Source organism: Crocuta crocuta, unplaced genomic scaffold (assembly GCF_008692635.1).
Source record: "Crocuta crocuta isolate KB4526 unplaced genomic scaffold, BGI_CrCroc_1.0 scaffold127, whole genome shotgun sequence".
Lineage (NCBI taxonomy): Eukaryota > Metazoa > Chordata > Mammalia > Carnivora > Hyaenidae > Crocuta > Crocuta crocuta.
Genome location: NW_027532008.1, coordinates 12,249,071 through 12,264,229, shown reverse-complemented (window position 1 = coordinate 12,264,229; position 15,159 = coordinate 12,249,071). Strand labels below are relative to the sequence as shown.

The 15,159-nt window shown below is 50.7% G+C and overlaps 1 protein-coding gene and 1 long non-coding RNA gene across 2 annotated transcripts in view; one reads left to right on the top strand and one right to left on the bottom strand.

Moving 5' to 3' along the window:
* The window catches only part of KAZN (kazrin, periplakin interacting protein), a 308,786-nt gene that overhangs the window by 129,147 nt on the left and 164,480 nt on the right, over positions 1-15,159 (top strand). The window lies entirely within an intron of this gene.
* LOC144241093 (uncharacterized) lies at positions 774-7,550 on the bottom strand. The gene is made up of 3 exons (XR_013337966.1): positions 7,296-7,550; positions 1,039-1,142; positions 774-831 (listed from the first exon to the last, which is right to left on the bottom strand). It is a non-coding gene; the product is annotated as an uncharacterized LOC144241093 (long non-coding RNA).

The window sequence follows — 15,159 nt, the reverse complement described above, 5'->3', positions numbered from 1 at the left end:
CCCTTGCTCTAACATTCACTGCCCCCACCCCTACCCCGCCTGCCAGCACACCCACCCTCAGCCACTTCCCCGGCAGAGCAGAGCAGGCAGTGGGCTGGGAGAAGGCAGGCTGGGAAAAGCTCTTTCTGATCATATCGTGTCTGAAGCTTTTTGCACCACTCAGCCTACGACCTCCATACAGAGGGGGGTCAGAGCCCAAAGTGGGCAAGACCCATCCGTCCCCTTTAAGCCCACGCCGAAGGTGCGAGAGTCGTCTGAAAAGTCCCTTTCCAAAGGGAGGCACCTTCTGAATGTAAAAACTCTCGCCCCAGCTTGGGAGCAGACAGCCTTGCTAATGGAGGTGTCTCAAAAGTTGTGCAAATGACAAGCTCATTTTTAGCTGAAAAGGAGACACATCTGAAATATTGATGAGGCAGCCGGGGCCCAGCTCCAGCCCCGGCTACAAAGGGAGGTGCTAAATAGTTGATGAAGAGTATAATTAATCACGGTTATGGCTCTCTGGCTGCGGGATTCAAACGAACCCCTCCCCACGCACACTTCTCTGACCCGCCGAAGCGCAGGGCGCTGCCACTCAGGGCGTCGGCAGTGTGTGAGTCAAATGGTAAACTTCCCGCCTTCCATCAGCCCAACTCTCCCCGACACCAGCTTTCACCATGGCCCCTCCTGCTCCAGCATCTAAGCATCAGCCCCCGGCCCGGCTCGCATTGTCCCCTCTGCTCAGGACCGCTTTCTCCTCCATCACCTGACCCGCTCCTGCTCCCGGATGCGCCTCTTACCACCTGTGCAGTGTCTGGAAAGCTTCTCAATCTCTTTGTGCCTCAGTGTGCTCATCTGTAAAATGGGCAGGCGGAGGGAGGCAGTTTGAATAGTCACCGCTGTGTAGGGTCACAGGGAAGACTGGAGGTGGCAGTGATGTCGAGGGCGTTGAACACCACGTGGCACAGTGTTTGCTCTGAGGGCGGCAGCTCTTGGTAGGACACACCCTCCCCAGCTCAGCCTCTCGGTCTCCCTGTTGTCCCACTGCAGCCCCCCGCTTACATAATTGCTGGTCTGTGGTCTTGCTAGACTCCGAGCTTCTGGAAGGCAGGGGTGGTACCGTTCATCTCTATCCCCAGTGGCTGGAATGGGGTCCACGGTAGGTGCTGCATGAATGGATGGATGGATGAATGAGTGAATCTGCACACGGATTTCTCCGGGGTCTGAGAAATATCCCACATCTGGGACTTGGACTGAAGAGGGCAACCCTGTGGCCTTGCTCAGCCAGCCAGCTGTAGGACCCAGTGGGGCGGAGGCTGCCCTTGGCCCCGGGGCAAGAGCCTTCCCCATCAGGCACGGAGTCGAGGCCCGTGGATGCCATGATGTCGCCAGCTCTGCCACCCTCGCTTGAGGCTGGGGTTTGGAAATCGAGCCTCGCCATCTGTCTCCCCACCTTCCAGAGGAGGGTTCTGTAAGCGGCCCCTCCTGGCATTTGCCCCTTCTCCTGCCTCCCCCCGCCTCTCCAGAGGCCTCTGCCATGACCCGGGCCTCCTCTCCCTGTTTCGGGACAATGGGCAGCCCCAGAATGTAGGGAGCAGCTAGGGAGCTGTCTCNCTGCCAGCCAGGAAGTGCAGACCGCCCTTGATTAGTATAAGCAACTCGCTTTCCTTGGCTGGGTTTGGAGCTGTTGCGGCCTAATTAGCAAAGCCGCCAGCTCAGCAGGCCCTCTCATTAACACCGATCCCATCCCCTGGTCAGCTGCCGAAGCCCCCACGGGGGCCGTCCCTCGGCAGCCTCCCTCCGGGTCACACCAGGGCGCTGAGGGTGAGGGTGACAGCCAGCAAGGGCCATGCCCTTGTCATCAGCTGATGTCTATAACCGGCCAGGGGCTCATCTTCCTGGGGGCAGGGGGCAGGGGGCAGGGCTTTGGCTGGTGGGCCCCCCGGAGTTCACTGCAGGCCTTGAGTCCCCAGTCTTTCCAGCCCTTCGTCAGATGGTCATCTGCACTAAGTTCTCCGAGGCTCACTGCGGCAGGCCATGGTGCCCGGAACCCAGGCCACCCTGCTCCGTGGTGGCCACAGCCACGGCCTCTGTCCCAGTCGGCCCAGGGAGTCTAGTTAGGTAGTTCAGAGCACCTGAGGCCAGAGAATAAGAGAAAGTAAAGGGAGACAAGAAGGGCAGCTGCTTTGGTTTACCCAATCCGAAGGGCTTCTCAGAGGAGGTGGCATTTGAACTAAGATTTGAATGACAAAAAAAGAAAACAAAAAAAGTTGACCTGGCAGTGATCCAGAGAGAAGATGTGCCAGGAAAAGGGGGAGAGAGTGCAAATGAGAAAGAAGCCAGCTTCTCTCCATAAGAGGATGGAGGCCAGGGTTCAAGGAGCTCGGTCAGACATTGGGGTGCTGAGTAAGGAGGCAAGTGGGAAGAAATCATCGGGTGAATGAATGAATGAGTGAACACTGTCAGAATTGAAGGCTGGGAGAGACCACTGGGACCCGGGATAGTCAGGGAAGCTTTCTAGAACACACGGGACTTTATTTTTGCTCCTCCATCACAGAAGCAGCTCCCACGTGGTGGGAGAGAGGAGAGAGATCTTCAGAGAGTGGTAGGTGGATTCAGACAGAACCCTCCGCTGTTCTGTCACAACAAGTCACTAAAAACAATGGCCAGGTGCCAAGCACTTGGGACATACTTAAGCTTCTGACTGTCACAACAACCCTACCATGGGATACTCTGGTTACCTCCATTTTACAGTGAGGAAACTGAGGCACGGAGGGGTTAAGTACTTTCAGGAAGAACCTGCTCCCCTCCATCAAGTTGAAAATACTGACACTATTCCCAGCCTCCTTTGCAGCTAAGGATTTGACACGTGACCTCATTTCCACCAATCAGATGCAACCATCTCACCCTTAGCCCTGGATGCAAGTGCCCAAAGAAGAGGCAAGAAATGCAAATTAGATTCAGGTTCCAAAGGCTGTGGCCCCTCATGGGTAGTGGCAGGAGGCAAGATAGGAGTGTCTTTGCCCAGCAGTGGGGCCTGGCCAGCTTGATTTGGGCCATTCATCCTGGTTTCACACCCTCCAAGGTTGTCTCTCCCACCCTAGGAGGTGTGTGAGCTGTCCAGACAGACGTGCCTTTTCTGCTTGAATTAGCTACAACAGGTTTCTGTTACTTGCAACAAATAACCACGCTAACTGGCACGCTGTCTTTAGGTCTCATCAGGGCAGAAAAGAACAAAATCCTGAGGGGGGGGGGGTGTCGCTCAGTGGGCTAAGTATCCAACTTCAGCTCAGGTCACGATCTTGTGGTTCGTGAGTTTGAGCCCCGGATCGGGCTCCGTGCTGACAGCTCAGAGCCTGGAGCCTGCTTCGGATTCTGTATCTCCTTCTCTCTCTACCCCTCCCCTGCTTGCACTTGTCTCTCTCTCTTAAAAATAAACATAAAAAAAATTTTTTTAAATAAAAAGAATGAAATTCTGATGGTGGGAGACAAGTTTGGGCTTTACCAAGCATATCCAGGGACAACCTCAAAACTTCCAAAGGTGGGGGCACCTGGGTGGCTCAGTGGAGTAAGCACCTGACTTCAGTTCAGGTCATGATTTTGCACTTTGTGGGTTCAAGCCCCACATCAGGCTCTGTGCTGACAGCTCAGAGCCTGGAGCCTGCTTGGGATTCTGTGTATGTATGTCTTTCTTTCTCTCTGACCCTACCCCTCTCATGGTGTCTATCTCACAAGTAAACATTAAAAAAATTTTTTTTTTAATTAAAGGAAAAAAACTCTCAAGGGTGGGACACGGAGCCGGTCATTTCTGGGGCCAAGAGAGGGACTTTGGGAGACACTCCTGAGTATCTGAGACTGCCCAGCATCCACGTTTTCTTGTGATCTGGATCTCTAGATTGAGAAAGCAAGAACTTAACCTTGAAAGCTGTGCGATGTGGTGGGAAAATAAAGGTTTACAAGGAGACGCGGGTTTGGGTCCTGGTGCTTCCACTTACTAGCACTCACTTAACCTCTCTGGGCCTCAGTTCCTCGTTGGTAAAGGAGAGTTTTGCAGTTCAGATGCTTTCATCCTTAAGGACTCAACATCCAAATCCAGCTGGCATAAAAAGCAAAGATGTTGATTAAGTCATGACACTGCACTTGAAAGTGTAGGTCAACTTGATCGTGACTTTGTCTCGATTTTGGGTGATTCTCTTGGCTCTGCCCTTTTCTGGGTTCAGCCCCCTCTTAAGGCTGGAAGTCAGCCGGCGGCTGACGTTCAGACCCCCCAGTAACATCAGGGAAACATGATTGTCTGTCACGCAGACAATCTGGACCAACTGCCGTGACAGCGCCGAGCAAACCAGTCCACCGATCTCATTGGTCCAAACTGGTCACGTGCCCATTCTCCAGCCAATAGCTGTCACCAAGCGAAGGCCACATGCTGATTGGCTTAGGCCTGAACTCCTGAACCAATCACTGGCAAGGGTTATCAGAATATCAGGATTGGCTCAGCCTGCGTTCTCAGACTGTTCTCGCAAACCCCCAGTAGTTTAAACTCGAGACAGGGGTCCTACCGGCCGTTGTTTCTATGGGTTGTATTTATCCGTTTTACCATTTAGAAATCAAAACCGAAAAAGGTTAAATTTTTATTCATTTTAAAAATAACAACAAACCCATTAATGTGTTAATATAAATAACGTATCTTCTGAACGATGACTATACTTCCCAAAGCAAAAAAAAAAAAAAAGTTACTAAAAAGAGTGCGCTATTTTACACTTTTGCAAACCTCTTTAAAGCGTCTCTCTACAGAAGACAGCAGGTGTCTCATACCCACTTCCGCACTCAGGCTGCTGCAATAATATGTCGTTTGGGGTGTAGTTCGTGAAGACAGTCCAGTCTCATGCAGGTATGTGGTTGGGGAAGATGAGGCCCCGCAGACTTCCGGGAAGGCTCTCGGGGACCCGAGCGGTCCTCAGAATGCACTGTGACGACCACTTGCTTAAACTGACCAGGGCTTCTCCCTGGAGCTGGCCAGGGTTGGATCCTGCAAACTGCATGGGAGCTCCACCCTAAGGGGTGCACAGATGTTGAGGAGACACCCACAGTGTCCAGTCCATGGAGATGACAATCACCCGAACTCCATAGGGTTGATAAGAGAGAACTAAGGGAGATTTATGTATGTAAAGCACAGGGCTCAGTCACTAAATGGTGCCCGGGAGTGAGGAAGGACCTCAGGTGAGTGCAGGTAAAAGCAGTAATCTATTGCTCAGATGAACTGACTTCTCCGTCCCTTTTCCCAGCGTCCTCCACCCACATACATCCCATTATGCCATTCTTGCTACATCTTTGAGAGCAAAGACATGCCATGATTATTGCTACAGAAAGGAAAATGGGGTCATTATTCTACAGAGGGGAAGAATCAGTGAAAGCCATCAGACTCCAGCACTTAAGTTTCCCTGTGCAGAATGAGAGGCAGGGTCCAGAGTTGGCACGTCAGGGATCAGGGTGAGCCTCGGCTTTGCTGATGTTCCCTCACAAGGGCAGAACTAGGGCCCTTTCTCGGGAGAAAGACAGACAGAGAGCGTAAGACACTGTCCAGGGTCCAGAAGCCAAGGCAAAGCATCCAGTGTCAGCACTGGTCAGCAGGTTGGAGTTGGGGACACGAAGCTGAAACCCAGATGGCATCAGGAAGTCAGAGCAGGACAAGGGAGAGCAGACAGGGCCTTGGTCATCTGGTAGAAGGAGCAAGAAACTTCAGACCAAAGTAGGAACTTGCAGGGAACAGCTGAAACACACACACACACACACACACACACACACACACACGTGTGGAGCTGGGCAGGTAGATAGTATGACTAAGTCCCTTGCACAGAGAGGAAAGCAACAGTGTGAAAGGCTGGCCACTGCACAGCTTGCAGAATGATCCCAATTTCAAAAAGCTCTAAGGCAGGAGAGACAGGTATCCCTAGCATTCAGTGCACAGCACATAGTGGCTATTGGTTCAATAACTATTGGTTGGATGAATGAACCTGTATCCTTGCCCTTAAATACCATAAATACCATCAAAATATCACAGAACTTGCAATGCTCCAGCATCCTGATTGCATCTCCCAGACTCTGCCTGGCTCCCAGGAGTGATACAAAAAGCCCTCAGCTGAAAACGTGTTTGGATGTGGGACTCAGAGCCCCTGGTTCCCTCCCCAGCTCTTCACTAGGTTGATGTGTCATTTAGAGCTTGTCATCCTCCCTCTTGGAGACACGGGTCACCCACTGTGGGTGGATGGAGTCATCAGAGGGGGCACCTGAGAATGTGTGCTGAAGGAGGGGCTCAGGATCCCAGCAACAGGGAACATGGAATGTTCCACTAGCTCAGGTTCACAGGTGGGACAAGGGAGATAGTTTCCCAGCTGAGGTTCGGGGCACCTGGAGATTTGGGGCTGTGGCCACACCCAGGGATGTGTTTGCTCTCAGGCCTGGTAACACTTTTGTATAGCCCCTTTACCTCGGGGAGCCTACAGATGGATGCCAGCCTCTGACCTGATATAGGTCAAAGCCTTCCGCCTGGCTTTTAGGGTTCATGCTGCCAGTAGCTGAAGCCTGTGAACTTGGGTCTGGGCCGTGAGGAATGATTGGAAGGAAAGAAGCCATTTTCAGTCCCAGGCTTGATCTCCTTCTTCCCAGTGTGAGGTTGTAGAGGCAAATAGGAAGGGAATGAATGGTTTTCAAGCGCCGGTGATATGTCAAGCCTCTGTTAGACTCTTGAACTACATACATGACTTTTGATCCATAAGGTAAGTTATCAGTGTCCCAAGGAATTTGAGAGAGGTGCAATATTTTGGCCAAGATCATGAACGCAGGCTTTGAACCTCCCCTCTCCTACGCATCCCTCTCCCCTCCTCCCCCTGCTCTCCTCTCCTCCCCCACCTCCTCTCTTGTGTCCCTCCCTCCCTCTCCCCTCCTGGAAGGTACCCAAGACTCCCCAACCACCTCTCCACCCTCAAGGGATTTGAGCAGCCCTCTCAAGAAGCAGTGTCCTTATTTCACTTTCCCTTTGTGACCCTGGACTTCCGCCCTGGCCATTCAGAGTGGCAGGTTCCTACCGCCCTCTCCCCTTTGCCAACAAAAGCCAGACATAATCCTGCCTTCCTGCCCACCCCCTCCCTCCTCCAAAGTAATGTCTTTCCTCCCTCATTCTTCCCCCGCTGCTCCAGCCCTGTGGGCGCTTTCACAGCAGGCCCATGGGACTCGGGCCAAGGTTGCCAAGGAGGACTGGGACGGCTTGGGAGGCAGAGCCTGCAGACCTGCATGCCCCCCGGGACTCACTGTGGTTTGCTCACCCCAGTGGCTGCACCTCGGAGCTCCTCATGGCACACCCGGGCGTGGGGTTTGTGAAGATGTTCTGCCCCCAACCCAGAGCTGCTTCTTAGGAGCCTGTCATCACGCACCCTCGAGCTCTGCTTCGAGCTCCCTTGGGAGAGATCCTGCATTTTGCTGAAGCTCATGGGGAAAAGCGAGAGCTCTGCCTCTGCAGTTAGCTCTGACACTTAGCATGAGTTGAAGCCAGTCAGTGACTCCACTTCACCGTCTGCAAAATGGGTACAAGAGTAGTAACAACCCCGTAGGGTCATCGAGGGGATTGCATGCCTGGGAAGAGCTTAGGCACTGGGTCCGGCTCGTAGGCAGGATCTAGCAGGTGGGTACAGCTACTACTATGCTGAAGTCTTTCTGGCTTCTTCCGTTGTCTGGAAAGGGGAAGTCACTGGAAGCAGAGGACTGCTGGCATGGTTAGTCCAAGGAAGAGAGTTTCCTTACCCAGACCGCTGTGATTCCAGGGTTGGGTACAATGCCCGCGAGGGCATGCTGCACAGACTATCCACAAATTTATTCGTTCAACAAATAATTGAGCATCCACTCTGTACCAGACACTGTTCCAAGGGCCAGGATTCAGTGGTGACAAGACACAGATGACCTCTGTCCTCAAAGAGCTTATTGTACGGTAGAGAAGGACAACCAGTGAGCGCTGAACAAATGATGTCGCGATGCATGTGTGCTATGAGAAAAACAATGTGTCATAATCAGCTGGGGGCAACCAGGGGGAGGGGCTGCTTCCGGTGAGGAGGGGGAGGGCAAGCTCCTCAAAAGCGCTGGCATCTGACTCAGACCTAAATGGGGAGAAGGACCTGGGTACAAGTGGGACAGGGAAAGAGCCCTCCGGCCAGGAGGTACAGCACATGTCCAAGGCCCCGAGGCGGACAGCGGCTTGGCTTACTCGAAAGATAATGAGGCCAGTGAAGAGAAGTGAATGAAGTCAAAGNAAATCATGACAGTGATGCCACAGTCAGGAGTTCAGAGTTTGTTCAAAGAACAACAGGAAGTTAGTGGAAATTTCTAGGCAGGGGGTCACATGGTGTAACTGCCTGTAAGTCTGGCTTTTGGGTGGAGACTGGATAGAGAAGGAGCAGGAGCGTGGAGCCTGCTTGGGATTCTCTCTCTCTGTCTCTCTCCTTTCCTGTAGCACTAAATAAATAAATAAATATTTAAAAATTCAAAAAAAAAAGGAAAGGAGCAAGATGGTGTCAGGGAGCCCACTGGGAGGCTCCTGCCATGGTCCCAGAGAGAGAGGTGGTGGCTCAGCCCAGAGCTGCAGCAGTTGCTATGAAAAGAAATTGTTGGATTCAAGATAAGTTTTGGGGGGTGGGGGCACCTGGACGGCTCAGTGGTCAAGTGTCCCCCTTTGGCTCAGGTCATGCTCTCCTGGTTCCTGAGTTCGAGCTCCGCATGGGGCTCCCTGCTGTCAGTGCAGAGCCTGTTTTGGATCCTCTGTCCCCATTTCTCTGCCCCCCCATCTCTCCCCCACTTGCACTCTCTCAAAAATAAATACTTTTTAAAAAAAAAGATCCCCCAATGTTCACAGCAGCACTCTCCACAATAGCTAAAACATGGAAAGAGCCTAAGTGTCCATCAATGGACGAATGGATCAAGNTATGGAAACCAATTTGACAATAAACTATTTGTAAAAAAAAAAAATGTCAAAAAAAAAAAAGACCCATTTGGGGGTGAAGCCAGGAGGACCTGCTGGTGGGTGAGTCCATCCAGGTCACGCCCAAGAGCGGCTCCCCAGCAGGCCAGCAGCCAAGGTCAAGTCTGGAAGAACTGTTAAAGCTGCGTTCCGGTAGCTTCCTCTCCGGGGAGGCAAGACTTCAGCCTGCCTGTCTCATCGAAGCGGAGAGTCAGCACTGAGATATTCGAGGGGATGAGAGTGACCCGCTGCATTATGGGAACGTGGCCGTGAACCCGCAGATCCCCCTCCTCTGAGTGCTGGGAGGGTCTGTGGCCCAAACCCTCCGCTGACAAAACCGATAAAGATGCAGATGGATATGACACGCATGCAGTGAGGCCACTGATCTGCCGAGCAGGTGAGGGACACAGGGGCCCAGCAAAGCGTGAAGCACCTGGAAAGCCTGTGCTAACAGACTTACAGCATGTACTTAACATCGCTGCCTGCGCCAGGGTGGTGCCAGCAAGCAGGAACAGGGAACGAGCTTTGATGGACGCAGGTCTTTATAGGCCAGGAAACTTGAAGTTCTGAGAACTGCCATTTTTATATCCCTGTATTATTTCCAAGGGGAGCCAAATATGCAGCTAGAGACCAAACACACCGTTCCTTTTATTTTTTTATTTATCATTTTTTGAGAGACAGAGCACGAGCAGGGAAGGAGCAGAGAGAGGGAGACACAGAATCCAAAGCCATCTTCAGGCTCTGAGCTGTCAGCACAGAGCCCGGCGGGGCTCAGACCCACAAACCCTGAGCTCATGACCTGAGCCGAAGTCGGACGCTTAACTAACTGAGCCACCCAGGCACCCCAAAATACAATTCCTTTTAAAAGCCAACTTTATATTGAGGCACCTGAGTGGCTGAGTTGGTTAAGCATCCGACTCTTGATAGCGGCTCAGGTCATGAGCTCACGGTTCCTGAGATCAAGCCCTGCATTGGGCTCTGCACAGACAGCACAGAGCCTGCTTGGGATTCTCGATCTCTCTCTCTCTGCCCCTCCCCCATCTCTCAAAATAAACTTAAAAAAATAAATAAATAAATGCCAGTTTTATAGCCATTCTGGAAAATGCCGTCATTAAGCCTAGGTGAATGGATCAGAAGTTCTTCCACAAAATTTGGTGAGAGGAAGGGGAGCCACCAGCCCCAGCCACAGGGAATAAAGAGTGTGGGCAGGTCCGCCTCGGAACATGAAATGTCCTGTTTGTTGTTGGTTTGGAAATCGAATATCCTCTTAGGTGCATAAATTATAAATAATCTCTTATTTGCTCCTCCCCTCCTCTCTCTTATTTTTCCTACCATGGTCTGTCTGGTCACCCAGGAGGATGCCAGAGAGAGGAAATGCAAGAAAGAGGGGAAAAATAAATGCTTACAACACCTCCACACTTGTGAACTCAAACACAGGATCCGAACTCTGCTCTTTAAAGAGGCCAGGAAGGCAAGTTTAGTTTGATGGCCCTGGGGTTGCTTAGGCATCAATCATCAGTGCAGATTTCCCTGCAGACCTTGGCAGCTGGGCGGGCACCCCTTCTGTCTGCCTGGGGTGCCCCTCCTTTGGCTACATGGGGCAGACTTTGTGCCGGGCACTCGGGAGAGACCAGAGGTCAAGGCTGTTCTTTCCCATCGCCCCCACCAGATGGGCAGAGAGAGGATGAAAAATGGAAGGCTGAGTCCTGCTCTGTTTTCCTTTCTGGCTAAAGATAGAGATGTACCAGGATGACGTATGCATCTATTTGCGGGGCTGAGAAACAAGCTCACCACCCTCTCCACCATCCCTGGGTACAGGCTTTGCAAAAAGTTGCTTCGTGGAAGAATCAATTTTGAAACGTTACACTGGAAACACAATGTAAGTTTAAAAAATCCCAATCCCATTCATCCGACATTAACAGGTAATATTTATAGAATGCTTACTCTGTGGCAGATGCTGTTCTTTTTTTTTTTTTTTAATTTTTTTTNGCCCAACGCGGGGCTCGAACCCACAAACCGCGAGATCATGACCTAAGCGAAAGTCGGACGCTCAACCGACTAAGCCACCCAGGCGCCCTATGTGGCGGATGCTGTTCTAACCGCTTTACGTGCATTTAGTCCTTTAACCCACTGAGGGAGGCAGCATTGTTGTTCCATTTTGCAGATGAGGAAACTCAAGTCCTGGGATGTTAAGCAATCTGCTAAAGGTCACACAGTGAGGGCAGGATTCCTGTCTTCATCTCCCCTCATTTCCGGTGCCTGGCACCCAGTGAATGCGTATGCTAGTGGGAGGTTGGCAAATCGACTGGCTGGTGACCTGGGTGATTAGTTCATCGGGCTGATTAAGCAGCAAGATTGTTAGGGGCCCAGGCTCGAGGCAGCAGACCCAGGTTCCAGCCTCCACGTGGCCACTTCTTAGCGTTGCGACCTTGTGGAAATTCCTCGCCCCTCTCCACGTGCCTCAGTCTTCCTCATTCATAAGATGGACGTAGGAATTCCCTTATAGAGTTTTGGTTGTGGCTTAAGGAGACAAATGCATCTGAAAACCCGGTGCGTGGTGGGTACTTCATGATGGTTGCTGCAGTGCTGAGTTCCAGCTGTGAGTGCAGCGTTGCAACCCAGTTCCTAGCAAGGCCACGGAGACGTTGGCTTGCAGGGTTTGAGAAGCTTCAGGGGCCGGCAGAGACAGGTCTGTGTGCCGAGTGTCAGATTCCCTGCTGGAAAAGACGCTGCTCACATCTCTCCAGATGCAAATGAAGTTGTTTTGCAACCCTCACCACCACCCACCCCAGGCAGGTTCATCATCTGCAGGTGCCTCTGTATCCAGAGGTGGCTCTTCCCACGGGCGAGAAGTGCACTTGGAGTGGAAAAGCCCCTGCTGGCTTGTCTTGCTGCACCACCTGCAGAAGGGGACCACGTAGCACGGGCCCTGCAGGGGAGAAAGGTCCCATGGGTCTGCATCCAGGAGATCCTCCAGGGGTTTGCTAGCCAAATATTAACGATAAGGATCCACCAAATACTTAATGCGAATGCTTAATAAGAAAATGACACAGCGCATGAGTTCAGCTTGCCATTAACTGCCCAGGGGAACTCGGATATGAACAGTGTACAATTTAACCGTTTAACAGGATATGATTGCCCTTGAAGTATATTGGGTTTGGGTTTGGGTTTTGTTCTCTTTCTTACTCTCTCTTCCCTGAGCAGGTGACACTGCTAATGGCTTTGCTTAAGTGGATGTTACAATCTGTTTTCATTCCTTGACTTAGTGGCCAGTGTTAGGACAGCAGAGGGACACCCAGGAACATGCCTGGGTAAAGGAAAGTAAAGGAAAAGTGAGCCCCAGAAGTGAGCCATGAATAAAAACAGACATGGAGACCGATGGAACAGAATTCAGTGTCCAGAAATAAACCCATGACTACACGGTCAACTAACGCTTGACAAAGAGTCAAAGACACTCGGTGGGGAAAGGACAGTCTCTTCCACACACGGTTCTGGGGAAAGTGGACGTTCACACGCCAAAAATTACATTGGTTCCCTACCTTCCACCGCTCACAAAAATTAACTCAAAATGGATTGAGGACACAAATGTAGGACCTCAAATCATACAACTCCTAGAAGAAAACATAGGCAGAAGGCTTCGTGACATCGGTCTTGGCAACGTTGCTTTGGATGGGCTACCAAAAGCACAAGTAACAAAAGCAAAAGGCAAACTAAAAAGCGTCTGCACAGCGAACAGTCCACAAAATGAAAAGGCAGACTGGGAGGAGGTATTTGCAAACCGCATAGCCGATAAGGGGCTAATAGCCAAACTATGGAAGGAAGTCCGACAATTCGATATAAAAAAAATCCACTTTAAAAATGGGCAGAGGAGCTGAATAGACATTTTTTCCAAAGAGGACATCTACATGACCAAGTACATGAAGAGGTACTCACCATCGCTAATCATCAGGGAAATGTGAATGAAAACCACAGTGGGATGTCACTTCACACTTGTTAGAATGGCTCTTATTATGTTGGCAAGGGTGTGGAGAAAAGGGAGCTCTCTTATACCGCTTGGTGGGAATATAAACTGGTGTGGCCACTCTGGAAAACAGTACGGAGGTTCCTCAAGAAATTCAATACAGGGGCGCCTGGGTGGCTCAGTCGGTTAAGTGTCCGACTTCGGCTCAGGTCATGATCTTATGGTTTGTGGGTTTGAGCCCCACGTCGGGCTCTGTGCTGAATGCTTGCTCAGAGCCTGGAGCCTCTTTCAGATTCTGTGTCTCCCTCTCTCTCTGCCCCTCCCCCGCTTGTGCTCTGTCTCACTCTATCTCTCAAAAATAAATAAATGTAAAAAAAAAAAGGAAAAAAAAAGAAATTCAATACAGAGCTCCCTGTGATTCAGCTATGCCACTACTGGGTATTTATTCCAAAGGAAACAGAAACACACACTCAAAAAGACATCTGCACACCCCTGTTCACGGCAGCATTATTTGCAATAGCCAAGACACAAAAACAACCCAAGTGTCCATCCAGAGCTGAATAAAGAAGGAAAATGTGATATGAACACACACACACACACACAGTCACAATGGACTATTACTCAACCATAAAAAATTAGGAACGTCTGACATTTGCAACAACACGGATAAACCTGGAGGGCCTTATGCTAAGTGAAATAAACCAGACAGATAAATACCCTATGGTATCACGCGGAAGTGGAATCTGAAAAAATGTCAGACTCACAGAAACAAAGTAGAATGATGGATACCAGGGCCTGAGAGGTGGGGGAAATGGGGAGATATTGGTTCAAGGGTATAAACTTGCAATTATAACAGGAATGAGCTCCGACGATCTAATGCACAACATGGTGTGCAGTCGTTAACGATACTGTATTATATACGCAGAAGATGCTTGAGAGTGTAGATCTTACATGTTCTCACCACCACAACAAAATGGTAATTAAGTGAAGGATGTGTTAGCTGACCTTAGCGGGGTAAACGGTTCCCAATATACACATGTATCACATCATCACATTGTACACCTTAAACTCACACAGTTCTATATGTGGGATTTATCCCAATAAAACTGGGAGTTGAGGAGAGAGAAGTGACTTACAGCATGACAGGTGACCTGGGGAAGCTGCCCCAGCCTGCCCAGGTGTCTGAAGTCCATTGTAGATCCAGCCATTTTGATGTCTGTCCCATAAAATGAAAATGTTAAAAAAAAAAAAAAAAAGGCAGGCTTCTATTTTTTTTCAATATCACAAAACTGAAAAACTGATGTTTTTCTCTTAAAAAGTGCAAAGGATCAGTTGAAACATTCAAGTTAATTGTGAAAATTGAAAATCATTGTTTTCCCTCTTACTAGTGATCTCATATTTCTCTACAGGACAAGGCGGCGACCCTAGATTGAGGTCAGGTGGCCATGAGTTAATCGCAGCCTGCCCTCAGTTACAGAGTCACTGGGTATGCCTCCCTCTTCCGGAGATCTGGGAGGAGGGAGCGTCTCTGAAGCAGCGTAGATATAGGTCAGATTGAAGTACTCCATCTCCCTCCTGATGGGTCAGCGCTCTTGCCTCCTCACCCCTCCCCCCCACCCCCACTGCTAGACGTTACAAAGGCCAAGATTAGTAAAATGGGGCTCTTGGAAGACTTCCTGTCCCCGGAAGAAGAATGACCCCTGGGAAGTGCCCTAAGACTTTTCCACTAAGAGTGAGGCACTCAATAGTGTGCGGTCTCTGGACCCTCAGCATATGCATCTCCTGGGAGCTTGTTGCTGGAAAAGCGGAGCCTCAGTCCCTGCCCCAGAGCCTGCATTTTCACAAGGTCCCCAGGAGGTGCATATGCCCAGTAGGGACAGAAGCACTGTGGCCTGATGCCTTAATACCCTCAGAGGACCCACAGAGTTTGAAAACTATGTGCTGGGTACAAAGAAGAAGGCATGATTACTTTGCCCGGGCATGTCTTAGACTGTTTCCGGAAAGAAGAAGTGTCCTCTGAGCTGACTTGGAAGGGATAGAAGGAAGGGCTTCAAAGGAGGAGGAAAGGAGAACATTCCAGGCAGGGGGTGGTAGGGAGGAGATGTTAAAGAGCATGGCAGCGGAGGTGAATGGGAAGCTCAAAAACCGCCAGTGGAAGAGGCATTTCCAGACCTTTGGCTCAGCTGTTTCTCACCTGGAGTCTGGGGGGGGGGGGGGCGAC